This window comes from Pseudophryne corroboree, chromosome 1, assembly GCF_028390025.1.
Source record: "Pseudophryne corroboree isolate aPseCor3 chromosome 1, aPseCor3.hap2, whole genome shotgun sequence".
Classification (NCBI taxonomy): Eukaryota; Metazoa; Chordata; class Amphibia; order Anura; family Myobatrachidae; genus Pseudophryne; species Pseudophryne corroboree.
The window spans coordinates 48,937,877-48,963,962 of NC_086444.1; the positions used below are offsets into that span (position 1 = coordinate 48,937,877).

Below are 26,086 nucleotides of genomic sequence, written 5' to 3' on the forward strand. Positions count from 1 at the left end.
CAGGGTATATTCATAAGTTAAAAGCTCATGAGTGTTAATAAGAGGGGAGTGAATTAATGAGGCTGCAATATGCACGGAGAGATGAGTTGCAGTAATATTGAAGGATGTTACCGCTTTAGAGAGTATTCCATGAAGTGATATTAGGAAACACAGTTTATGGAACATGGTGTTTTTGGAAATAAAATATAGATAATTAGGTTACTGCATAAGGATTATAAGTCATATGGTGAAATTACCTGGTCTCCAATGTTATTCAATGTTTGTTAAACTGTTAGTTGCGCTCTTGTTCCCATATTGTAGTACTAAGTCCCAGCAAGGTAGAACATCCCATTATAAGAAGCTAGGGTGTGCAGTCCAGGCCCCCTCCCCAATATATGCTTTCTATACACACAGAAGTTGCAGGTTGGAGTCACAATATCTAACACAATGGTGTGATCAGCTTCATGCCACCACACACCACTTTGTCTCAAAAGAATCTGGTGCTACAAGATTTGAATCAGAAATTGGGTTGCAGCATTGCAGGGGATTTGTTCAATTTGCCAGCTATTGGGATCAAGGTGGTCAGGATACTGATGCCAGAATCCCAACAGCCGCCATCCGGAATCCCGGCAAAACAGGACTATTCCCACTCATGGGTGTACTCGACATCCATAGAGTTGGAATAGATCCTGTCAGTGCAGTGAGCCACCGAGGCTGCAGTGTGGCAAGCACAGTGAGCCCACAAGGGGACTCTTTTCCCTCATCCCACTGCCGGCATTCTGGCAGGCGGCATGCCACTGATGGGATATGGACAGCCGACATCCCGCTCGCTGGTGAATCATGCTGAAGCCCATTGCAGCCACTATACAGTGAGCCACAGGCTCAGTTAGCAACCACTGCTCACCTTTTCCTTTTCACCTGTGTAGATCTGCACCAGGGACTGCTCTAACGACCTTTTGCCAGTAATTAGCTGTCAGCACATGGGGCTTGTTTCATGATCTATATAAGCAGCTTCCTGCGAGCTACACATTACCCATTTATTGACTTTGTCTCTGTGAACCAGCTTCTCCAAACTTGTACTCCTTTGATTACTGATTGTATTTTGACCTTTGGCCTGTATGCCATGCTGCTGGCTCTTGACCCTTCTGGCAGCTGATGATTAACCTTCTGGGTCTTAACCCCTTTGGTTCTGGATAACTACCCTTCTACCTCTTTACCTCTTTGGCCCTGCATAATTATCCAAGCTATAACATAACTTGACAAATCAGTTGGAAAAAGGGAAATATTTCTACAGAGCAGGAATTTGAATCAGCATTAAAAGAGTTAATGTTCTCGTCACCGAATTACATTGGGTGTATAAAAAAAGAAATGTCATCAAATTGAGTTTGTATGCACCAGTTCATTTACAGATACAGTATGAATTGATCAGATGTGCAGCCAGTGACTTACATACAGTAGCGTGCAATCAACAATTAGTGCCCAGAAATTAGTTCAGAAACAGAAAGTTTTATCATCAGGTTTTAGCAATATTGCCAAATTAAATATCTCCTATTAGGTCGGGACAGACGATTCCATCATATCTCCCTCCTGGAACCTTCCCTCCTACCTGGCAGCTCCCTCACCAGTGCTAGATCCAGCATCTGCCCAGCTCTGCTGTAGCCCAAGTACCTGGGTGCTACTAGCAATGGATGGAGGCATCCATTTCTGTATTTGACTCACTGTCTCCTCTCTGGTCCTTGCTGCAACGCGTCGGCTATGGTGGTCAGCTTTGGTGAGCCTGTGTGCTGCTCCTGTTGGCGCTTGGTGGCTGTGGCTCTCCCCTTTGTGCCTCATGGCGTGGCTCGTGGACTGGGTCTGCTCATATAGGGGTCTATTTACTAAGCCTTGGATGGCGATAAAGTACCAGCCAATCAACTCCTAACTGCCATGTCACAGACTGGGTTTGAAAAATGACAGTTAGGGGCTGATTGGCTGGTACTTTATCTCCGTCCACTTTATCTCCATCCAAGGCTTAGTAAATAACACCATATAACCTGGTGCCTATACAGCTGCCTCTCCGTGGCACTGCTGCATCCTGGATACCTCATCTGTGGTGATGTTGTCCTCCTGAAGCATCGGTCATGGAGGTGCAGGACATTGTGATCCGCGATAGTGGACCTGTGACTTGGCCTTGCTCCCTTGTCTACGGGAGGCTTCAATATTCTACCTGGCTGCGATGGACACTTCTCACTACAGCACTTGGAGACTATCTGTTGCATGCCTGCATAATCCTTTACAGGTATTACTATTGTTCATATTAATTTGGAAATGTCAGCTGGTATGTCTACTATTACTGTGCAAGCTACATCATTGGCGGCAGCAGTGACGTGCGGTGAGGGCACCGACTGGTGAGGCACGGAGGCACCTTCCCCTCTCCCCCCCCCCCCCTCCCAACCAAACAAACACAATCTGTGTGAGGAGGGGCGGCCAGGGCAATATGTATCTGGCACTGTGGGGTAATTGTGTATCTGGCACAGGGGGGGGGGGGGAGCTGTGGGGGGCTGTGTGAGGAGGAGAGAGCTTTGTGTGGCACTGGCGCGGCATCATCATCTTCACCATTTGGGACACACACACACTACACAGCATTGTATATACAAATAAACACACACTTTGTACAGCAGCACCCACATGGGACCAAGCAGCAGGTAGATGAGGGCAGCAGGCGGGCAGACTGTACACAAGTCCCCTGGGAGCCGAAGCAGCAGCGGCCGTGACACAGCAGCAGCGCCTCCGTCACACAGGCAGGAGCAGGGGCTCCGCACTCCCACCGCCTAGGCACATCCATCACCGCTCTTCTGGCTCTTACCTTCAGCAGGGAGAGATGGTCCAGGGCGATCCGGAGAGCCCCTTGTCATCCAGCATGTCCACGCCGCCGTTCTCGGTCCTCTCCTGTCCAGCAGTAACTTCCGGGTCCCGCCGCCGCTTCTCCCCACCGCTTATGTGTGATTGGACCAGCGAATCCAGTGCTGGATCCGCTGTCCAATCACATGTGCCTCGCTGGCAGGGGCGTGCTTTCCCTGCCAGCGAGGCACTTGTATAAGTGCCGCATTCCCCTTCATTTCTAATGGGCTTTTACAGCCCAGAGCTTGGCCCCGCCCCCTGCTTTGTCCCCGTTCCCACAGTCCACGGGAGGCACTAGCTATCAGTGCCTCACAAACTATATAAACAGATTAAAATGATTATAATAATATAAAGAGCATACATATGACACAGAATATGTGTCTTATGTACTATCTTCTTTTTATTATTTTAATCATTTTGACAGGGGAGGCACTGCCTCCCCTGACTGCACGTCCCTGGGCGGCAGAGTTATGTAAACTTCTGTTTCCATATCTAGATTAGTGATGTGCACCGGAAATTTTTCGGGTTTTGTGATTTGGTTTTGGGTTCGGTTCCGCGGCCGTGTTTTGGGTTCGAACGCGTTTTGGCAAAACCTCACCGAATTTTTTTTGTCGGATTCGGGTGTGTTTTGGATTCGGGTGTTTTTTTCAAAAAAAACCTAAAAAACAGCTTAAATCATTGAATTTGGGGGTCATTTTGATCCCATAGTATTATTAACCTCAATAACCATAATTTACACTCATTTCCAGTCTATTCTGAACACCTCACACCTGACAATATTATTTTTAGTCCTAAAATTTGCACCGAGGTCGCTGGATGGCTAAGCTAAGCGACACAAGTGGCCGACACAAACACCTGGCCCATCTAGGAGTGGCACTGCAGTGTCAGGCAGGATGGCCCTTCCAAAAAATACTCCCCAAACAGCACATGACGCAAAGAAAAAAAGAGGCGCAATAAGGTAGCTGTGTGAGTAAGCTAAGCGACCCTAGTGGCCGACACAAACACCTGGCCCATCTAGGAGTGGCACTGCAGTGTCAGGCAGGATGGCCCTTCCAAAAAATACTCCCCAAACAGCACATGACGCAAAGAAAAATTAAAGAAAAAAGAGGTGCAAGATGGAATTGTCCTTGGGCCCTCCCACCCACCCTTATGTTGTATAAACAGGACATGCACACTTTAACCAACCCATCATTTCAGCGACAGGGTCTGCCACACGACTGTAACTGAAATGACTGGTTGGTTTGGGCCCCCACCAAAAAAGAAGCAATCTCTCCTTGCACAAACTGGCTCTACAGAGGCAAGATGTCCACCTCATCATCATCGTCCGATTCATCACCCCTTTCACTGTGTACATCCCCCTCCTCACAGATTATTAATTCGTCCCCACTGGAATCCACCATCTCAGATCCCCGTGTACTTTCTGGAGGCAATTGCTGCTGGTGAATGTCTCCATGGAGGAATTGATTATAATTCATTTTAATGAACATCATCTTCTCCACATTTTCTGGAAGTAACCTCGTACGCCGATTGCTGACAAGGTGAGCGGCGGCACTAAACACTCTTTCGGAGTACACACTGGAGGGAGGGCAACTTAGGTAGAATAAAGCCAGTTTCTGCAAGGGCCTCCAAATTGCCTCTTTTTCCTGCCAGTATATGTACAGACTGTCTGACGTGCCTACTTGGATGCGGTCACTCATATAATCCTCCACCATTCTTTCAATGGTGAGAGAATCATATGCAGTGACAGTAGACGACATGTCAGTAATCGTTGGCAGGTCCTTCAGTCCGGACCAGATGTCAGCATCAGCAGTCGCTCCAGACTGCCCTGCATCACCGCCAGCGGGTGGGCTCGGAATTCGTAGCCTTTTCCTCGCACCCCCAGTTGCGGGAGAATGTGAAGGAGGAGATGTTGACGGGTCGCGTTCCGCTTGACTTGACAATTTTCTCACCAGCAGGTCTTTGAACCTCTGCAGACTTGTGTCTGCCGGAAAGAGAGATCCAAGGTAGGTTTTAAATCTAGGATCGAGCACGGTGGCCAAAATGTAGTGCTCTGATTTCAACATATTGACCACACGTGAATCCTGGTTAAGCGAATTAAGGGCTCCATCCACAAGTCCCACATGCCTAGCGGAATCGCTCTGTTTTAGCTCCTCCTTCAATGTCTCCAGCTTCTTCTGCAAAAGCCTGATGAGGGGAATGACCTGACTCAGGCTGGCAGTGTCTGAACTGACTTCACGTGTGGCAAGTTCAAAGGGTTGCAGAACCTTGCACAACGTTAAAATCATTCTCCACTGCGCTTGAGACAGGTGCATTCCACCTCCTTTGCCTATATCGTGGCCAGATGTATAGGCTTGAATGGCCTTTTGCTGCTCCTCCATCCTCTGAAGCATATAGAGGGTTGAATTCCACCTCGTTACCACCTCTTGCTTCAGATGATGGCAGGGCAGGTTCAGGTGTTTTTTGTGGTGCTCCAGTCTTCTGTACGCGGTGCCTGTACGCCGAAAGTGGCCTGCAATTCTTCTGGCCACCGACAGCATCTCTTGCACGCCCCTGTCGTTTTTTAAATAATTCTGCACCACCAAATTCAAGGTATGTGCAAAACATGGGACGTGCTGGAATTTGCCCAGATGTAATGCACTCACAATATTGCTGGCGTTGTCCGATGTCACAAATCCCCAGGAGAGTCCAATTGGGGTAAGCCATTCTGCGATGATCTTCCTCAGTTGCCGTAAGAGGTTTTCAGCTGTGTGTGATACAAAGCGTAGCCTGCCTAGAAACAGGTTGGCGTTTGCGAGATGCTGCTACTGGTGCCGCCACTGCTGTTCTTGCAGCGGGAGGCAATACATCTACCCAGTGGGCTGTCACAGTCATGTAGTCCTGAGTCTGCCCTGCTCCACTTGTCCACATGTCCGTGGTTAAGTGGACATTGGGTACAACTGCATTTTTTAGGACACTGGTGAGTCTTTTTCTGACGTCCGTGTACATTCTCGGTATCGCCTGCTTAGAGAAGTGGAACCTAGATGGTATTTGGTAACGGGGGCACACTACCTCAAGAAATTGTCTAGTTCCCTGTGAACTAACGGCGGATACCGGACGCACGTCTAACACCAACATAGTTGTCAAGGCCTCAGTTATCCGCTTTGCAACAGGATGACTGCTGTGATATTTCATCTTCCTCGCAAAGGACTGTTGGACAGTCAATTGCTTACTGGAAGTAGTACAAGTGGTCTTCCGACTTCCCCTCTGGGATGACGATCGACTCCCAGCAGCAACAACAGCAGCGCCAGCAGCAGTAGGCATTACACTCAAGGATGCATCGGAGGAATCCCAGGCAGGAGAGGACTCGTCAGACTTGCCAGTGACATGGCCTGCAGGACTATTGGCTTTCCTGGGTAAGGAGGAAATTGACACTGAGGGAGTTGGTGGTGTGGTTTGCGCGAGCTTGGTTACAAGAGGAAGGGATTTACTGGTCAGTGGACTGCTTCCGCTGTCGCCCAAAGTTTTTGAACTTGTCACTGACTTATTATGAATGCGCTGCAGGTGACGTATAAGGGAGGATGTTCCGAGGTGGTTAACGTCCTTACCCCTACTTATTACAGCTTGACAAAGGCAACACACGGCTTGACACCTGTTGTCCGCATTTCTGTTGAAATACTTCCACACTGAAGAGCTGATTTTTTTGGTATTTTCACCAGGCATGTCAATGGCCATATTCCTCCCACGAACAACAGGTGTCTCCCCGGGTGCCTGACTTAAACAAACCACCTCACCATCAGAATCCTTCTTGTCAATTTCCTCCCCAGCGCCAGCAACACCCATATCCTCATCCTGGTGTACTTCAACACTGACATCTTCAATTTCACTATCAGGAACTGGACTGCAGGTGCTCCTTTCAACACTTGCAGGGGGCGTGCAAATGGTGGAAGGCGCAAGCTCTTCCCGTCCAGTGTTGGGAAGGTCAGGCATCGCAACCGACACAATTGGACTCTCCTTTGGGATTTGTGATTTCGAAGAACGCACAGTTCTTTGCTGTGCTTTTGCCGCAAGTCTTTTCTTTTTTCTAGCGAGAGGATGAGTGCTTCCATCCTCATGTGAAGCTGAACCACTAGCCATGAACATAGGCCAGGGCCTCAGCCGTTCCTTGCCACTCCGTGTCGTAAATGGCATATTGGCAAGTTTACGCTTCTCCTCAGACGCTTTTAATTTTGATTTTTGGGTCATTTTTTTACTGATCTTTTGTGTTTTGGATTTTACATGCTCTGTACTATGACATTGGGCATCGACCTTGGCAGACAACGTTGATGGCATTTCATCGTCTCGGCCATGACTAGTGGCAGCAGCTTCAGCACGAGGTGGAAGTGGATCTTGATCTTTCCCTATTTTTTTTAACCTCCACATTTTTGTTCTCCATATTTTGCGCACAACTAAAAGCCACCACAGGTATACAATGTAGATGGGTGGATAGTATAGTATTATATTACTTATGGACAACGAGTGACGACACAGAGGTAGGTACAGCCGTGGCCTACCGTACTGCTGCTTATATATATAATATACTGTATAACGGACCTGGTGGACACTGTCAGCAGACTGCTAAACTAGTATGAAGAAAAAAACAACAACACAGGTATACAATGTAGATGGATGGATAGTATAGTATTATATTACTTATGGACGACGAGTGCACTGACGACACAGAGGTAGGTACAGCCGTGGCCTACCGTACTGCTGCTTATATATATAATATACTGTATAACGGACCTGGTGGACACTGTCAGCAGACTGCTAAACTAGTATGAAGGAAAAAAAAACAACACAGGTATACAATGTAGATGGGTGGATAGTATAGTATTATATTACTTATGGACGACGAGTGACGACACAGAGGTAGGTACAGCCGTGGCCTACCGTACTGCTGCTTATATATGTAATATACTGTATAACGGACCTGGTGGACACTGTCAGCAGACTGCTAAACTAGTATGAAGGGGAAAAAAACACCACAGGTATACAATGTAGATGGATGGATAGTATAGTATTATATTACTTATGGACGAGGAGTGCACTGACGACACAGAGGTAGGTACAGCCGTGGCCTACCGTACTGCTGCTTATATATATAATATACTGTATAACGGACCTGGTGGACACTGTCAGCAGACTGCTAAACTAGGATGAAGAAAAAAAAAAAGACCACAGGTATACAATGTAGATGGATGGATAGTATAGTATTATATTACTTATGGACGACGAGTGACGACACAGAGGTAGGTACAGCCGTGGCCTACCGTACTGCTGCTTATATATATAATATACTGTATAACGGACCTGGTGGACACTGTCAGCAGACTGCTAAACTAGTATGAAGAAAAAAAAAACACCACAGGTATACAATGTAGATGGATGGATAGTATAGTATTATATTACTTATGGACGACGAGTGCACTGACGACACAGAGGTAGGTACAGCCGTGGCCTACCATACTGCTGCTTATATATATAATATACTGTATAACGGACCTGGTGGACACTGTCAGCAGACTGTTAAACTAGGATGAAGAAAAAAAACAACACAGGTATACAATGTAGATGGATGGATAGTATAGTATTATATTACTTATGGACGACGAGTGACGACACAGAGGTAGGTACAGCCATGGCCTACCGTACTGCTGCTTATATATATAATATACTGTATAACGGACCTGGTGGACACTGTCAGCAGACTGCTAAACTAGTATGAAGAAAAAAACAGCAACACAGGTATACAATGTAGATGGATGGATAGTATAGTATTATATTACTTATGGACGACGAGTGCACTGACGACACAGAGGTAGGTACAGCCGTGGCCTACCGTACTGCTGCTTATATATATAATATACTGTATAACGGACCTGGTGGACACTGTCAGCAGACTGCTAAACTAGTATGAAGAAAAAAAAAAAACACAGGAGTGTTTTTCAGGCAGACAAACGTATACTGGACTGGTGGTCACTGTCAGAAAAACTGTGCACTGTACTCCTGCTATAACTGCTCCCCAGTCCCCACAATTAGGCAGTGTGAGCAGAGCAGTGCACTCAGCACAGATATATCATGCAGCAGTGCAGCACACTGAGTGAGCACAGATATCGTGGTCGGAGCGTTTTTTTCAGGCAGAGAAACAAAGGATTAAACTCACTGGTGGTATAATCAAAACCCTGCACTGTACTCCCTAACAGCTGCTCCCCGTCCCCAATCCTCCCCACAATTATAACTAACTAAGTCACTCTGTGTTCTACTATAACGGAGAGGACGCCAGCCACGTCCTCTCCCTATCAATCTCAATGCACGTGTGAAAATGGCGGCGACGCGCGGCTCCTTATATAGAATCCGAGTCTCGCGAGAATCCGACAGCGGGATGATGACGTTCGGGCGCGCTCGGGTTAACCGAGCAAGGCGGGAGGATCCGAGTCGCTCGGACCCGTGTAAAAAAAAGGTGAAGTTCGGGCGGGTCGGATTCCAAGGATCCGAACCCGCTCATCACTAATCTAGATGCTAAAATCAATTAACCACTATCTTGCTTGGAACACATTGTGGTCTCTCCTGGACTTTCCTCCCTAGCTCAGGACTACCCAAGAGACGTTGGTTTGTCCTGAGACCGCTATACCTTTAAATTCCTTGCAGTCTACACCTACTGATCTACTGTCTATGCCTGTCGTGGAGATTGATAGTCTAATTTCTGTACCGTCCTCTCACCAGGACTTTTGGAACACCAGCTCTCCAGTTGACGTGACCTATCCCTATGAGCACTTGGATACCTTAGCATCTGTCATTTCTCCAGTATGGGCCCTAAACATTAGCCAGAGGTTTGACTTGGTGGTGGCATCTCACGGATTGCGCCAGATGCTTATGATAGATGGTAATGTACTATACTCTGCATCGTTATACCTCTGATTTGTTCCCCAAAATGCTGATATACCTCAATATTCCGTTTGGCTACTCCCCACTCTTGTTACACTTACCCCCCCTCCCCCCCTCCCACATTGTATGTTATGCCATTGTTTCAGAGGGGTTCACTACGATATGCCGGCGGTCGGGCTCCCGGCGACCAGCATACCGGCGCCGGGAGCCCCGACCGCCGGCTTACCGACAGTGTGGCGAGCGCAAATGAGCCCCTTGCAGGCTCGCTGCGCTCGCCACGCTACGGGCACGGTATTTCTCTGACGTCCTAGTGGATGCTGGGAACTCCGTAAGGACCATGGGGAATAGCGGCTCCGCAGGAGACTGGGCACAACTAAAGAAAGCTTTAGGACTACCTGGTGTGCACTGGCTCCTCCCTCTATGACCCTCCTCCAGACCTCAGTTAGAATTTTGTGCCCGGCTGAGCTGGATGCACACTAGGGGCTCTCCTGAGCTCTTAGAAAAAGAAAGTTTATTTTAGGTTTTTTATTTTCAGTGAGATCTGCTGGCAACAGACTCACTGCTACGAGGGACTAAGGGGAGAGAAGCGAACCTACCTGCTTGCAGCTAGCTTGGGCTTCTAGGCTACTGGACACCATTAGCTCCAGAGGGATCGAACACAGGCCCAGCCTCGGTCGTCCGGTCCCGGAGCCGCGCCGCCGTCCCCCTTACAGAGCCAGAAGCAAGAAGAGGGTCCTGGAAATCGGCGGCAGAAGACTTCGGTCTTCATCAAGGTAGCGCACAGCACTGCAGCTGTGCGCCATTGCTTCCCATGCACACCTCACACTCCGGTCACTGATGGGTGCAGGGCGCTGGGGGGGGGGGGGCGCCCTGGGCTGCAATATTGAGTACCTTGGCTGGCAAATAACACATAATATAGTCATAGAGACTATATATGTGTAAAATACCCCTGCCAGATATACATAGAAAAAAGCGGGAGAAGTCCGCCGAAAAAGGGGCGGGGCTATCTCCCTCAGCACACTGGCGCCATTTTCCCTCACAGCTCCGCTGGAAGGATCGCTCCCAGGCTCTCCCCTGCAGTTTCCAGACTACATAGGGTAAAAAAGAGAGGAGGGGGCACTAAATTTAGGCGCAATATTGTGTATACAAGCAGCTATTGGGAAAATCACTCAGTTATAGTGTTAATCCCTGTGTTATATAGCACTGTTGGTGTGTGCTGGCATACTCTCTCTCTGTCTCCCCAAAGGGCTTTGTGGGGTCCTGTCCTCAGTCAGAGCATTCCCTGTGTGTGCGCGGTGTGTCGGTACGGCTGTGTCGACATGTTTGATGAGGAGGCTTATGTGGAGGCGGAGCAGGTGCCGATAAATGTGATGTCACCCCCTGCGGGGTCGACACCTGAGTGGATGGTTATGTGGAAGGAATTACGCGACAGTGTCGACTCCTTACATAAAAGGTTTGACGACATAGCAGATGTGGGACAGCCGGCTTCTCAGCCTGTGCCTGCCCAGACGTCTCTAAAGCCATCGGGGGCTCTAAAACGCCCGCTACCTCAGATGGCAGACACAGATGTCGACACGGATACTGACTCCAGTGTCGACGATGATGAGACTAGTGTACATTTCAATAGAGCCACCCGTTACATGATTACGGCAATAAAAAATGTGTTGCATATTTCTGATATTACCCCAGGTACCACAAAAAAGGGTATTATGTTTGGGGAGAAAAAACTACCAGTGGTTTTTCCCCCATCTGATAAATTAAATGAAGTGTGTGAAGAAGCGTGGGCTTCCCCTGATAAGAAACTGGTAATTTCTAAAAGGTTACTAATGGCGTACCCTTTCCCGCCAGAGGACAGGTCACGTTGGGAGACATCCCCTAGGGTGGATAAAGCGCTCACACGTCTGTCAAAAAAGGTGGCACTACCGTCTCCGGACACGGCCGCCCTAAAGGAGCCTGCAGATAGAAAGCAGGAGGCTATCCTGAAGTCTGTACATACACACTCAGGTATTATACTGAGACCGGCTATTGCTTCAGCATGGATGTGCAGTGCTGCAGCTGCATGGTCAGATTCCCTGTCGGAAAACATTGATACCCTAGACAGGGACACTATATTGCTAACCGTAGAGCATATTAAAGACGCTGTCTTGTACATGAGAGATGCACAGAGGGATATTTGCCGGCTGGCATCTAAAATAAACGCAATGTCCATTTCTGCCAGGAGAGGATTGTGGACTCGGCAGTGGACAGGAGATGCAGATTCTAAAAGGCACATGGAAGTATTGCCTTACAAGGGTGAGGAGTTGTTTGGGGATGGTCTCTCGGACCTCGTTTCCACAGCGACAGCTGGGAAGTCAGCATTTTTACCCCATGTTCCCTCACAGCCAAAGAAAGCACCGTATTATCAGGTACAGTCCTTTCGGCCCCAGAAAGGCAAGCGGGTTAGAGGCACGTCCTTTCTGCGCAGAGGCAGAGGTAGAGGGAAAAAGCTGCAACATACAGCCAGTTCCCAGGAACAAAAGTCCTCCCCCGCTTCCTCTAAGTCCACCGCAAGACGTTGGGGCTCCACAGGCGGAGCCAGGTACGGTGGGGGCCCGTTTCAAGAACTTCAGCGACCAGTGGGCTCGCTCACGGGTGGATCCCTGGATTCTACAAGTAGTATCTCAGGGGTACAAGCTGGAATTCGAGACGTCTCCCCCTCGCCGTTTCCTCAAATCTGCCTTGCCGACAGCTCCCCCGGACAGGGAGGCAGTGCTGGAGGCGATTCACAAGCTGTATTCTCAGCAGGTGATAATCAAGGTACCCCTCCTTCAACAAGGATGGGGTTACTATTCCACAATGTTTGTGGTACCGAAACCGGACGGTTCGGTGAGACCCATTTTAAATTTAAAATCCTTGAACACTTATATAAGAAGGTTCAAGTTCAAGATGGAATCGCTCAGGGCGGTGATTGCAAGCCTGGATGAGGGGGATTCCATGGTATCACTGGACATCAAGGATGCTTACCTGGATGTCCCCATTTACCCTCCTCACCAGGAGTACCTCAGATTTGTGGTACAGGACTGTCATTACCAATTCCAGACGTTGCCGTTTGGTCTGTCCACGGCACCGAGGGTATTTACCAAGGTAATGGCCGAAATGATGATACTCCTTCGGAGAAAGGGAGTTTTGTTTATCCCGTACTTGGACGATCTCCTTATAAAGGCGAGGTCCAGGGAACAGTTGTTGATCGGTGTAGCACTAGCTCGGGAAGTGCTACAACAGCACGGCTGGATCCTGAATATTCCAAAGTCGCAGCTGGTTCCTACAACGCGTCTACTGTTCCTGGGGATGGTTCTGGACACAGAACAGAAAAAAGTATTTCTCCCGGAGGAGAAGGACAAGGAGTTGTCATCTCTAGTCAGAGACCTCCTAAAACCAAAACAGGTGTCGGTGCACCACTGCACGCGAGTCCTGGGAAAGATGGTGGCTTCTTACGAAGCAATTCCATTCGGAAGGTTCCATGCAAGGATCTTTCAGTGGGATCTGTTGGACAAGTGGTCCGAATCGCATCTTCAGATGCATCGGCTGATAACCCTGTCTCCAAGGACCAGGGTGTCGCTGTTGTGGTGGCTGCAGAGTGCTCATCTTCTAGAGGGCCGCAGATTCGGCATACAGGACTGGGTCCTGGTGACCACGGATGCCAGCCTTCGAGGTTGGGGGGCAGTCACACAGGGAAGAAACTTCCAGGGACTATGGACATGTCAGGAGACTTCCCTACACATAAATATTCTGCAACTAAGGGCCATTTACAATGCCCTAAGTCAGGCAAGACCCCTGCTTCAACACCAGCCGGTGCTGATCCAGTCAGACAACATCACGGCGGTCGCCCATGTAAACCGACAGGGCGGCACAAGAAGCAGGATGGCAATGGCAGAAGCCACAAGGATTCTCCGATGGGCGGAAAATCATGTGTTAGCACTGTCAGCAGTGTTCATTCCCGGAGTGGACAACTGGGAAGCAGACTTTCTCAGCAGACACGACCTCCACCCGGGAGAGTGGGGACTTCATCCAGAAGTCTTCCAAATGATTGTACACCGGTGGGAAAGGCCACAGGTGGACATGATGGCGTCCCGCCTCAACAAAAAGCTAAAAAGATATTGCGCCAGGTCAAGGGACCCTCAGGCGATAGCTGTGGACGCTCTGGTAACACCGTGGGTGTACCGGTCGGTGTATGTGTTCCCTCCTCTGCCTCTCATACCCAAGGTACTGAGACTAATAAGAAGGAGAGGAGTAAGAACTATATTCATTGTTCCGGATTGGCCAAGAAGAGCTTGGTACCCAGAACTTCAAGAAATGATCTCAGAGGACCCATGGCCTCTGCCGCTCAGACAGGACCTGCTGCAGCAGGGGCCCTGTCTGTTCCAAGACTTACCGCGGCTGCGTTTGACGGCATGGCGGTTGAACGCCGGATCCTGAAGGAAAAGGGCATTCCGGAGGAAGTTATCCCTACGCTTATTAAAGCTAGGAAAGAAGTGACCGCAAACCATTATCACCGCATATGGCGGAAATATGTTGCGTGGTGTGAGGCCAGGAAGGCCCCAACGGAGAAATTTCAGCTAGGTCGATTTCTGCACTTCCTACAATCAGGGGTGACTATGGGCCTAAAATTGGGTTCCATTAAGGTCCAGATTTCGGCTCTATCGATTTTCTTCCAAAAAGAATTGGCTTCACTACCTGAAGTTCAGACATTTGTTAAGGGAGTGCTGCATATTCAGCCCCCTTTTGTGCCCCCAGTGGCACCTTGGGATCTCAACGTGGTGTTGGATTTCCTAAAGTCGCATTGGTTTGAACCACTTAAAACCGTGGAACTAAAATATCTCACGTGGAAAGTGGTCATGCTGTTGGCCTTGGCTTCGGCCAGGCGTGTGTCAGAATTGGCGGCTTTGTCTTGTAAAAGCCCTTATCTGATTTTCCATATGGATAGGGCGGAATTGAGGACTCGTCCCCAATTTCTCCCAAAGGTGGTTTCAGCGTTTCATTTGAACCAGCCTATTGTGGTGCCTGCGGCTACTCGTGACTTGGAGGACTCCAAGTTGCTGGACGTAGTCCGGGCCCTAAAAATCTATGTTTCCAGGACAGCTGGAGTCAGAAAGACTGACTCGCTATTTATCCTGCATGCGCCCAACAAGTTGGGTGCGCCTGCTTCAAAGCAGACTATTGCTCGCTGGATCTGTAGCACGATTCAACTTGCACATTTGGCGGCTGGACTGCCACATCCTAAATCTGTAAAAGCCCATTCCACGAGGAAGGTGGGCTCTTCTTGGGCGGCTGCCCGAGGGGTCTCGGCTTTACAACTTTGCCGAGCAGCTACTTGGTCGGGGTCAAACACATTTGCTAAATTCTACAAGTTTGATACCCTGGCTGAGGAGAGTTCGCTCATTCGGTGCTGCAGAGTCATCCGCACTCTCCCGCCCGTTTGGGAGCTTTAGTATAATCCCCATGGTCCTTACGGAGTTCCCAGCATCCACTAGGACGTCAGAGAAAATAAGATTTTACTCACCGGTAAATCTATTTCTCGTAGTCCGTAGTTGATGCTGGGCGCCCGTCCCAAGTGCGGATTGTCTGCAATACTTGTATATAGTTATTGTTTAACTAAAGGGTTATTGTTGAGCCATCTGTTGAGAGGCTCAGTTATATTTCATACTGTTAACTGGGTATAGTATCACGAGTTATACGGTGTGATTGGTGTGGCTGGTATGAGTCTTACACGGGATTCAAAATCCTTTCCTTATTGTGTCAGCTCTTCCGGGCACAGTATCCTAACTGAGGTCTGGAGGAGGGTCATAGAGGGAGGAGCCAGTGCACACCAGGTAGTCCTAAAGCTTTCTTTAGTTGTGCCCAGTCTCCTGTGGAGCCGCTATTCCCCATGGTCCTTACGGAGTTCCCAGCATCCACTACGGACTACGAGAAATAGATTTACCGGTGAGTAAAATCTTATTTTTATTCTCCCTCCAGGGGGGTCGTGGACCCCCACGAGGGTGAATAAGTGTCGGTATGCCGGCTGTCGGGCTCCCAGCGCCGGTATGCTGGTCGCCGGGAGCCCGACCGCCGGCATACTGAAGACCACCCGTTTCAGAGTATCATTGTAAACCTAAACGCTATGTAAACTCTTTATTTCGCTAGCATGTTAGTTAGTAAGATGGCCAAATATTAATTTCTAACTGGTATGTATATATCTCTAGTTTCCCTATCACCCAGTATTGTTCCAATGGTGTCTTTTCTCATCTGACTGGAGACTTAGGGGGACATGTACTAAGCAGTGATAAAAGTGGAGAAGTGAGCCAGTGGAGAAGTTGCCCATGGCGACCAATCAGGTGCTCTGTATACTTTTATAGAATGCAAATTATAAATGTTACGTCAATGCTGATTGGTTGCTTTGAGCAACTTCTCCACTGGCTCACTTAGTACATCCCCCCCTTTGGTCTTTTAACTATCCTCAGTTAAAATTGGATATTTTTGTGTACAACGGATCTCTTTCCAACATTGTAATTATCGTTTAGTGGGGGTCATTCCGACCCGTTTGCACGCTGCTGTTTTTCGCAGCGGTGTGAACGAGTCAGTTCTGCGCATGTGCGGCGGCCGCAATGCGCAGGCGCAATGACAAGATCGAAGAAAACGTTCGCTGCCGCGATTACAAGAAAATTGACGGGAGGAAGGCAGATCCGGGCGTCAACTCACCGTTTTCGGGGCGTGGAGATCCGAACGCAGGCGTGTTGAGGCGTTTGGAGGGCGGATGTCTGATGTCAATTCCGGGACCTGCAACGCTGAAGTGATCGCACAGGGTGAGTAACTCTTACCCTAGTCTACTTCTGCACAAAACTTTTTTTGCATAGCAGGGCTGCACAAACGATCGCAACCCTGCTATGCAAAAATCCACTCCCCTTAGGCGGCGTCTAGTTGATTGCATGGGCAGCAAAAAGTTGCTACGTGCGATCTACTCGGAATGACCCCCTTTATTCTCTCATTAGTGTCTTAGATACATTAATGAAGTGTCTATTACTTCCGCCTTATTGCCTTGTCCCTCCTAGCCCTGTATTTCTCATTTAGCATATGGCAATAGCTTCTCATTTCTCTTTGAAAACCCAGTTATAGCGGGCACTATTCTTTAATTATGCCTTTTAGTTGTTTTTATCTTGCGAATTCTTTTTTTATCCTTTAGGTTTCTTTATTCACCTGTATATCATGTTTATTATGACTGTGTTAGTCTTTTAGTAGACTTTAGTGTTACAGACTGCTCTTACAGTATTTTTCATTTATCTTGCATATCTAAATATGATTCCGTGTCAGTAACTCCCATACATTCAGGCCGGTATAGGGCAATGCTGTAGTTACAGTAAAATTGGAGATTACATCTAGCGCTAATGAGTATAAGCAGCTTGTATGCAAAATTAAATTCTGATGGATAGTTAGTCTAAAACAAGGGATGTTGAATCTATGTGTCAGAAAGCAAAGAATAATAAATGAACACGAGACATTCGACAATAAAATAAAAACAATACAAACAGTATGTTTGCAGCTCCTTTTAGCTTATTTATAGGGATGGATCTGAATTGAGGCAATGAACAAGGTGTTAATGGGGAACGTCGGTGGCACAGTGGATGCTTCATTTATTATTCTTTGCTTTCTGACAGTTTCAACAGCGCTTGTTTTTAGACGAACTGTAGTTACAGTAAGTTGTTACCCACTAAGGCATTATCATCACTTATCTTATGTAGGCATCACAATCTTCCTGGGAAGGTATACAGTAATAATAATAATAATAATTTTATTTATATAGCGCTCTTTCTCCAACAGGACTCAAGGCGCTTTACAGATATCAAAAACAATGCACATGATACAGAGGATTTGAGTAATACAACAATAGATAAGCCACACAGACATAGAGGAAAACCTGAAGCACACAGAAAGCATAATGCAGGATTGGTGTAGGCATTTTGGGTAATAACATCCAAGGATTGTGTATTCCACCCTCACAAGGTACCAAGTGCGGCAGCCATCTTGGGCGCTCAGCGTAGGATTACCCAGGGTGGAATAGTCCACCCCTAGAAGAGATGACACAAAATGGGGGTGATTTCAGAGTCCTACAGTTCAGAGTAGGGTTCCATCAAAACCAGTAGGCCTATGTATTTTTCAACCCATCCACAAGTGTACCATATGGGGCAGCGAAGTTGAGCGCACTTTGAAGGTTACACTGTGGTAGGTGAGCCATACAAGGGCCAAGTTCATATATGGGAAAACTGACGCTTATGTAGTAGTATGATGTACCCTGCATGTATGGCGAAATGGCAGGGTGTGCAATCAGTGGCGGTAAACATTACATTACAGGAAAAACACATGGTGGGGTGGAAGCGAGGAATGGGAAAAAAAACCCACCACAATAGCAGGTAACTAGTGGCAGAAGTAGAATTGGGATAACATTATTTTGATCAGATCTTAGTACGGGTGGGTATGAGAATGTGGGGGGCATACTCAGAAGCAATGGGGATGTCCCTGCTGAGCCTGGTCCTGGTGCTGTGCCCCCACAGTTCCCTGTTCATCTTGATGGTTAGGCCCAGGGGCAGACTTGATGTTCTCAGCCAGAGAGGTGGTAAGTATGGTCCTGGTGTTCTCATGGTAGAGGTGAGGAGAGGCCACATAAAGATCCAGAGTTCATACCTCCCAACATGACCCTCTCCAGGAGGGACAGAATACTCTGTTTCTGGACTTTTCTCCTAATGTATGATTGCTCTCACCTGTGATGGAACACCTTTCTTATCCATTAACCTGTTCAGCACAGGTGATGGCAATCATACATTAGTGAAAAGTCCAGGAACAGAGCATTCTGTCCCTCCCGGAGAGGGTCATGTTGGGAGGTATGAGAGTTTTGTGGTTGTATAATGCAGTCCTTCTGTGATCTTGTTGGTTTGTTTGCCTTCTGTTTTCCTTCGGTTTAACACAGGTATAACACTGCTGTTGATTTTAGCTGCCACTTGATAACTAGCCACTTCATAAAATAGCCACTGCAGCGTCCTAATAGGCCTGGCGTCCTAGGCTATACTGAATAAATAAGTCTACAAACACATGTCCTTTCTGATTACAACCCCCTCCCCCACACAGCAACCCTCCACCAAAAGGTGTTAATCAACTACCAAATGTGAGGTCAGTAAACCCCAGTCAATCACTATAAGTTTTTGCAGACTACAGATATTAATCCACTTAAAACAATTTTCTAAACATGCAATGTAATGTGCAATATTCTGCAGTAATTACCAAATAGATCTTTAGCAAGAAAGTAGCAATATTCTGCAGTAATTACCAAATAGACCAAACTCTTGCCTACATTGTCTCTGTGATACTCATGGGGGGGGGGGGGGGGTTCCTATTAACAGGAGTACAGTGGCAACTGCATGATTTCTAGAGGGGGTTTCCAAATGCAATCCACAATCTCCCACTCTGCGGAACATTGGAGCAAGTGTCGGAGTCTGGGGAAGTGGTAGAAGAACCTAGTAACGACCCTGGACATTAATGTAAGCATTGGTCTTTTTATACACTGGATACTGTATGGAATACAGTATCAAAATGTAACACTATAGATGGTCTAGGTCAGGGGTTCTCAAACTCGGTCCTCAGGACCCCACACAGTGCATGTTTTGCAAGTAACCCAGCAGGTGCACAGGTGTATTAATTACTCACTGACACTTTTTAAAAGGTCCACAGGTGGAGCTAATTATTTCACTTGTGATTTTGTGACACCTGCAAAACATGCACTGTGTGGTGTCCTGAGGACCGAGTTTGAGAACCTGTGGTCTAGGTGGTATAGGTTATATCTAACATATTTAAATCATATAAATAAGATAAGTGGTCCGGAAAAGGTTATTCATACCATAATAAATAAATACACAAACATAATAGAACCAGTACTGCACTTTCTAAGCACACATTCTCCCACCTCATGGTAAGGCTCCTGTCACTTCTTCCTGGTAGCTGCTCTCTGGTCCAGTGCAATGGTTGAGAACTCAGATCCACACTCACAGCAAACTTGGTAGAAGACTTTGCTACCACTGGACATGTGCAGCAGCTCCGCTCTGTCCCTTACACTGCATGATGTGGCGGAAGCTCTAGTAAACCTATTACTATTGTTATTTTCATAATTTGAGCCACTTGCCAAGAGGAGGGCGGTTTCTGGCCAACCGGAAACCCCCTGCGTTTGACTATGAAAAGTAGGAGGTTCTGAGGTGATACATCCGCCTATCAGCCAATATTGAATTTCCATTTTACAGCAAGTTCTTTTTATGTTTTTTAGTAGAATATCTTCTATCGTATATTATGTGCTGTGTTTTCCAGGGCAGGTCACATGCTCTGAGTCATTAGCTGCAATGTACTATTAACTATCATTCTTCTCGACTGATAATATTTATAATAAAAATAATAATATAGAAATATAGAGCAGGTATCAGAATGGAATATTGCTCCCAGTGCCTGTACACCTCTCCAGTTTAATAATGTTTACCATTCGCGTACAGTGACACTGCATCAAATTCACAGTGCCCTCTGGTGGTGATGTGTGAACAAGCCATTAACGCAACCACATTCAATACTTTGGCTTCCTAAACTTATGTGGCACCCCATCAGGGCTGCCACGGATATTTATGTGACTTCTGTGCCCTCTTCCCCCTCTACAAAATGCTGCCTGGCTGAACGCTTTGTGACTTGCTGCAGGGAAAGGGTTAAAGATATGCTCTGTGCTGTAGCTGGCATGCGCTGGGACAGTTAACAGCTGAGGGCTGGGACAGTTGGCAGTGGGGCGGCGGCCATCTTAGAAGGACAGGGAGCAAAGAGTGGAGCAGCGCTATTAGCTGCAGTGTGTTGGGATGTTCCCGGTGACTGGAAGGAAAGGAGGTTGACGGCAGCAGCTAGGGGACTCGGTGATCAGCCACGCGTATCCCTGTGAGAATCGATGGATGGTGGCGGAAGCAGAGACAATTGAGGCTGTGTTTAGGGACACCTTCTGGCATCCAAGGACAGTGATGTAGCTACTCACCTCCCAGTGTAGGGGGATCAGGAAGCACCTCCTCCTTTAGAGCAGCAGCCGGTGAGCAAAAAGGACAGATCACACTCTCCTAGGGCAGTAACTGTGACAGGGAGATACAATGGCAGGGGACACTGACTAAAGGCTGCTGAAAGTAATAGGCCCTACACACTGGGCGATATTACTGAAATATATGAACAATCTCGTTCATTAATGAACGAGATAACGTTCATATCTGTCAGTGTGGAGGCACAAGCGATGAACGAAGCGCTCGTTCATCGCTGGTGCCCCGTCGCTTGTGCATGCAGGCCAATATGGACGATCGTCTGTATTTGCCTGCACTGCTATGGAGCCCGGGTGACGGGGGGAGTGAAGAAACTTCACTCCCCCGTCACTGCCCCCCCCTCCCCGCCGCCGGGTCGCCCATCGGCCGTATCCGGCGTCAGGCAGCTCGGCGGTGGATCACATAGTGTGTAGGGCCCTTAAGACAAAAGTAAATAGGCAGCACACTGAGTGAGAGAGACTTCGGCACTACTTCTAATATCTGTTACTTATGTGTTGACGAACAGCAGGAGACGCTTTTACCATCCCCTACCTGGCAGGATTGCTCTATAGTCTACTAGTGCAGCACAAAGAGAGTTAATAAAGCATCAGCATTTCAGGGAACATATTGATACAGTATTCAGCGGTTATTGCCTGCGGAGGAGACCCAGGAACTTTTGGAAGCCCCTCCCTGCCATCCTTCTATATGTAAAGTACAGTACATTAAGGCTCTGACCGTGCTAAACGGCGAAATGTAATAAGTAACTTCTGAGTACTCCGAGAACTGCGTAACTGGTGATAACTAGTATAATGGGCCCCAGCGTTGAAATTTGTTATATTTTAATGCATTGTTTTGTGTAAAACATTATTTAGATTGTATTTGTCTTTTGCATTTAAATTGGCTTAGAACAATAAAGGTCTGGTTTGTCTTTGGATAGTTTAATTCTAACTAAGTGAAAGTGTTTGACTACCTTATTGCTAAGCATCCATTGCAGGTTGTATTTGTTTGTGCTGTGTGAGACTTCAGACCAGCAAATTGAGTTCCAGCATAATAAACTGATTCATTTTGCCTTTTGGAAGCGATATTGAAAATTGCATTATTTTATTTCAAAACTGAAAAATGTTTTAATTGAGTCCAATTGCTTAATGTAAGATTCAGAAACCTTGTTACCACTTACTGAAGAAGCAGAAAACCCATGCCAGCAGACCAATCATTTCTGGCAAGGCATATATTCAATACTCTACACCAGGGGTTCTCAAACTCGGTCCTCAGGACCCCACACAGTGCATGTTTTGCAGGTAACCCAGTAGGTGCACAGGTGTATTAATTACTCACTGACACTTTTTAAAAGGTCCGCAGGTGGAGCTAATTATTTCACTTGTGATTTTGTGAGGAGACCTGCAAAACATGCACTGTGTGGGGTAATGAGGACCGAGTTTGAGAACCTGTGCTCTACACTAACATCATACTTACCTACAGTAGGTGTTACACTTATGTTTGGCTTAATCACTGTAAAGGTTCGTGACCTCAATGATAATCATGTCCCAAAAACTGTTCTGTTCATAATTAATGGCAACTAGCGCATATAACAGTATAACACCAATCTTGTCAGTCTTTTGGAACCATGCCAGCTTGCAGGGTGACAGCGCCACAAGTACTTCTGAACAAACTATGTGCAGCATTACAACAGTAAGCAAGTGAATGCTGAATATATATTTCATGCAAATAGCTTGTGCAGGAAGCATTAAGTGACCTCACTTTGCAGAGGGATTTACTAATCCTAGGAGTTTATATGAGTTAAGAGTGATTTAGAAACGAGTCTTTATAAAATATACAGTGGATGGAGGTTGCACATCTCTGTGAATTACTGGAGACTGAAGCTAGCAATTCCCAGACACTGGTCTATCGGCAGGACAGCCGGATAATCTCTGCAGCGGAACAAGACAGACAAACAAACGTGTGGGAAGCGGACAGTCAGTAGATGTCAGAAAACTATGTCTCATTTCTTTCCAAATGCTAAAAATGGATAATATGGAAAGCTGGGAGATCCAATGTATTAAAAAAGTATCCAAATATAGTTTTACCAGTCCGAGCAATCATAAATGCACCCGGTGAGTGGCACATAAAGTGGCTGCAGTTGCGGGCAGGAGGGAAACCAGATTTACTACCTGAGATACATGGTGCAGTCTTGCAGGTTAGAGCCTTGGCGCCAGGCGACCAAGTGATCTAGCTCTTCTGAGCTTCTTTCCTATAAATATAAATAAAAATTGGTATTTATACCTACATTTATGTATCTGTACGTCTGTTCCTCTTTTTTAAGTGTGATCAAAATAAAGGTTACATTTTAATTTCTTCAATGCAACCAAAAGTGTTCCCCAGAAAAGACGTATAGTCGCTTTTGTTTTTTTGACTTTGCAAACTTCCTACATAGTTTTGCCACTTCTGTCATGCATATGTGATTGGGCCTCCCTGTCTTCTCACCCCATTCTAATGGTTACTGGCAGTGGTGGCCACCAACCAGAGACATGTGGCAAGCAAGTACAGCTGAACACCTTAAGTTTGATGGAAAAGGGATTGCCACAAAAAGCTTGGATATCGTAGCTTACCTCCCGCTATCTGTAGTGACTATCGGAATACAATGTACTTTGTTATATTGTTTGAGGTTATATCTTTCCATATATTTTAGATATATTTTTTGTCAGGGAAATGGCGTCGGTTTCAGTATGATATCCCGGTGGACGGGATGCCGGTGGTCAGAGTACCGATGCTGGCATCCCGATATTTGAAATCCCGACGGGGAAGTGTGTTCCCCACTCTCCCCTACCACCTTACCCCCACCTTCTTCAGCCTAACCCTAATCTCCCCTCTCGGTGCCTAACCCTAAACCCCCCCGTCCCTGCCCCTTGGGGAATGCCTAACCTTAACCCGCTAGACCTACGGTTGTGATGCTGGCTGTCAGGATTCCTTCATTAGTCTCCTGACCATGTCGGGATTCTGGCGTCGGCATTCTGACAGTTGTCAGGATTCCGGCGTCTGGATTCCGACTGCCGCAATCCTGTCAGCCTGCATCTTACGATTAGGCTTCGGGGCCGAGGGGTTAGGGTTACGCGACAACCGGGGGGGAATTTGGTTTAGGCACTAAGGGGAGAGGTTAGGGTTAGGCTGCGGTAAGGGAATGTTAGGGTTAGGGGGTGTTGTGGGGGACTTTTAATACTTACCTTGCCCCTGTCGAGATCGTGACCATCGGGATTCCGCCGTCGGTTTTGTCCAATAAGAATTCATAAGGAAGTGTTTGTCGAATTTAGAGAATTTCTGGGAACATGGCCACCACACCATTACCCCAGACAACTGCGCATCCGTAATAGAGTCTGTGACCCCTAGTGCTTTTGCGCTGCTGGGTACAGAGGAGGGGGCCTAGACGGAGGAGGATGCACACGGGGCCTCCCCTATTAGTACGCCCCTTTTGATTTTACAGGTAATTTTATGTTCGATTTTAAAATAGACATCCAAAACCGAACAAGAAAAACCCAGTCAAAATCGACACACATCAAATTAGATTTTTAAATCGATTTCAGTATCAAATGAAGCGGATGTCAGCAGTCAGTACTCGGGAGGTGCGGAGCGGTGTGGGAAGCTGCAGGGCTGCCTCTAACAGCTGACTGGCCGACAGTGAGGCCGTGTGGGTGCTGCGGCGGACTTAGGGCTGGTGATAGGCTACTTTACAGAATGTTTAGGATTATGGTTAGGTTTAGCTAAGCCATCTATGCAAAACTTGCCGACTGCCGACATTCACAACGTCAAACATGTCCACTTTGAAATTCTGAATGTCAAAATTCAGGCCGTGTCAACATTCGAGTGTCAACATTCTGAAGGTGGGCTTTTACCATACTGGGGCTGTGTTCCCCTATGACAGGAGAACCCTTACACTCTTTCCCTACCAGAAGATACAGTTATTATTCTATACCTTAAAGGCCCCCATACATTAGAGATGGGGCAATTTAATATAGGTTTTATATGTTTTCGTGTGTGAACAATGTTTTTTTTTCCTGTGTGGTGCAATGTGTTTTACTCCTGTGGGGGTAATGTGTTTTACTCCTGTGGGGACACTGTGTTGTACTCCTGTGGGTACACTGTGTTGTACTCCTGTGGGTACACTGTGTTGTACTCCTGTGTGGGCAATGTGTTTTATTCCTGTGGGGACACTGTGTTGTACTCCTGTGGGGACACTGTGTTGTACTCCTGTGGAGACACTGTGTTGTACTCCTGTGGAGACACTGTGTTGTACTCCTGTGTGGGCAATGTGTTTTACTCCTGTGAGGACAATGTGTTGTACTCCTGTGAGGACAATGTGTGTTACTCCTGTGAGGACAACGTGTTGTACTCTTGTGAGGACAATGTGTTGTACTCCTGTGAGGACAATGTGTTGTACTCCTGTGAGGAAAATGTGTTTTACTCCTGTGTGGGCAATGTATTTTACTCCTGTGTGGACACTGTGTTTTACTGCTATGGAGGCAATGTGTTTTATTCCTGTGTGGGGCAATGTGTTTTACTCCTGTGTGGGGCAATGAGTTTTCCTCCTGTGGGGCAATGAGTTTTACTCCTGTGTGGGGCAAAGTGTTTTACTCCTGTGGGGGCAATGTGTTTCTCTTCTGCAGGGGCAATGTGTTTGAGGATTTTTCCTGTGTGGGACAATGTGTTTGAGGATTTTTCCTGTGTGGGGCAATGTGTATGAGTTTTTTTCCTGTCTGTGTGTGTGTGGGGGGGGGGCAGGGGGGGCAATGTGTTTGAGGGTTTCCTGTGAGGGCCAATGTTTTTAGAGTTTTTCCTGTGTAAGGCAATGAGTTTATTACTGTGGGGGCCAATGTGTGTGGTGAGTTCACTCCCCTTTTTGTTACACCACGCCCCCTTTTTCGGAAGTGCCCAGAAAATCTCTAAAAAGCTAACCTACCCGCCCAGATAGATCACAAAGGCTTTTCATATTTCAAAGTAGATCACAGACTCCAAAACTCTGCCCATCCTGCTTTACCCTATAATGAGGATGTTACAATGTCTTTTTTTATTCCATAAAACAGCTCTTTTCAGAAAAGAAACATGTTATACTAGTCCTCTCTTCCTTTCAGACAGGATAATATTATAAAAATAGAACATTGTTGTCACTGCTTATGCCTGCCAGGGTAAAACCAAACAGAGCTAGCGCAATAAAAATATGACGTATTCAATAACATTTGTATTCA

The 26,086-nt window shown here is 47.1% G+C and overlaps 1 protein-coding gene across 3 annotated transcripts in view; it reads right to left on the reverse strand.

Moving 5' to 3' along the window:
- The window catches only part of LOC135055353 (putative uncharacterized protein DDB_G0290521), a 139,429-nt gene that overhangs the window by 36,224 nt on the left and 77,119 nt on the right, over positions 1-26,086 (reverse strand). The window contains exon 1 of one of the 3 annotated variants that reach the window (XM_063959327.1): positions 23,021-23,100. The exons of the other annotated variants lie outside the window; for them this stretch is intronic. The gene's annotated coding sequence lies outside the window, so the exon portion shown is untranslated. Of the gene's footprint in view, positions 1-23,020; positions 23,101-26,086 lie in introns of those variants that run through there. 3 annotated transcript variants of the gene reach the window in all.